We start from the raw sequence: 2333 nt of genomic DNA on the forward strand, positions 1-2333 counted from the left end.
CTTAACCTCTGGCGGGAATTTTTTCTGTACCTTAGTGTTCGGCTGGCGAGGTTCGTCCTTGTCTTCACTTGGTGTTTCCCTCCCTTTGTGTTCGGCATTTAATTTGCCAGCCTGCTTGAAGACCCAACACTCTCTATGGGTGTGGTTTGCAGGTTTCTCCGGGGTGCCATGAATTTGGCATAGTCTGTCCAGAACTCTGTTCAGACCGGACGGTCCCTCTTTACTGCCTTTAAATGGCTTCTTTTGCTGATCAGGTCAAGAGCCCCTGAATCCGGCGTTAACCGTCATGTTATCCGGGCTCTCTTCCTTGTTTTGGCGTTTGTTTTTATTACGCCGTGGCTTCCCGTTGCCATCCCTTATTTCTGATGTGCTGGGGTCGCTGGTGCCTTTACGGGCCAGCCAGCTATCTTCACCCACGCAAAAGTGGGTCATAAGGCTTGTTAAGGCTGCCATTGTCCTTGGCTTTTCTTGGCCGAGGTGTCGGACGAGCCATTCATCACGGATGCTGTGTTTGAATGCCGCTAAGGCTTCGGCGTCCGAACAATCGACAATTTGATTCTTCTTAGTGAGGAATCTGTTCCAAAGCTTGCGGGTAGACTCTCCGGGCTATTGGATTATGTGACTTAGGTCGTCTGCATCTGGAGGCCAGACATAAGTCCCTTGAAAATTGGCCCTGAAAGCATTTTCGAGTTCCTCCCAACTCCCAATTGAGTTTTCGGGGAGGCTTTTCAACCAGTGTCGAGTTGATCCCTTCAATTTTAGGGGAAGGTATTTGATGGCGTGGAGGTCATCTCCACGAGCCATGTGAATATGCAGGATAAAATCCTCAATCCAGACCCCTGGGTCTGTCGTGCCGTCGTATGCTTCTATGTTCACAGGTTTGAAGCCTTGTGGGAATTCATGGTCCATTACTTCTTTGGTGAAGCACAGGGGGTGAGCAGCCCCTCTGTATCTGGACGTGCTGTGGCATGTAGTCGGTTGTTGCTGTGTCCGGAGTTTATTCCGAACTGGTATTTGGCTTGTATGAGCGTTTGGGTGACCATAGTCCCTCGCCGGGGTGTGTCTTTTAGATCCAAAGATGGACCTGGCTGCACCGGCTTTCTTATCCAGATGCTCACGTAGATCGTGCGCGTCGTCTGTGGCCGTTCTATTGCGGTTGTGGAGCGGTACGTCTGGTTTCCTGGTCGTATTATTCTTTGGTGGAACGGCCTTGTCGTCGAATTCTGGCAGTAGCTTGTGCTTCGGATAGCTTTTCGTATGGCGATCGTTGCCATATCTTTCTTCGGTGTCTAGCACTTTATTCCATCTCGGACTGAGCTTTTCCTGTGCAGCTTTGAGCCATTGCTTCTGCTTCTTTAGACTTCTTGCTGTGGCCATAAGCTTTCGGTGGAGGTTGTCTCGTTCCACTTGTTCGTGCGGAATGATGAATGCATCATCGTCCGGACCGTGTTCCTGTTCTGGGGCGATTTCATGAGCTCGTCCCTCCGGATCATTGTGATCGGGTATTTTCTCCGAACTCGGTTTGGCGTGACCTGGCTCGTCCTGCTCCATCGCTGGGCCCATGTGGTCGTTACTACCTTCGGGGCTTACTGGTATGTCCACCCTTCTTGTGCTCTTGTTGCTATTTTTGCTGTTGCTGGACTTTGAGCGGCATTTGCGCCACCGTTTTGGCTTTTGCCCAGGTGTTTTATCTTCCAGATTATCGATGTTGTCCTTCTTGGGTGTATCTTGCATGTATATATCGTGTGGCAAGGTAGTAGTCCCACGCCCCAGAGATTCTGAAGCTTCTCCTGCATCGTCGTCCATAACGTCGATGTCTTCGGGGTCGAAGTTAAGAACGTCGGTTAAATCATCGATCGTGGCAATGAAGTGGGTGGTGGGTGGGCAACGAATTCCTTCGTCGCCTGCTTCCCACTCAGGCCGGACATGGTTCGGCCCAGAGCCTCCTGACAAAGAGAGAGACTTTAATGAGTTCAGCATGTCCCCAAAGGGTGAGTGCTGGGAGACGTCCGCGGTGGTAAACTTCATTACCGGAGCCAAACCTGGCTAGACTGGCTCGAGGGTATGCGGACCAGAACCAACAACCGGACACGAGTCCAGGGGCCCGGGGTTACAGGCTTCCACAGAGGTGGGACCTGTGTTCGGCTCCACCGCCGATGAGTGTGCGGCCTATGGGGCGGGGTCTACCCCTCCGTCCTTGGGCGACGCAATCTGCTCCGGATTTAGATCCGGGGCTGCTGCAGGGATGATATCCTGAGCGTTGTCCGACAGCAGGTCTAGGCCGTGTCCATCGTGACTGTCCGGCGCTCCTAGCGCAGGCTCGAATTCATCGA

This window comes from Triticum dicoccoides, chromosome 6B (assembly GCF_002162155.2).
Source record: "Triticum dicoccoides isolate Atlit2015 ecotype Zavitan chromosome 6B, WEW_v2.0, whole genome shotgun sequence".
NCBI classification, from domain to species: Eukaryota; Viridiplantae; Streptophyta; class Magnoliopsida; order Poales; family Poaceae; genus Triticum; species Triticum dicoccoides.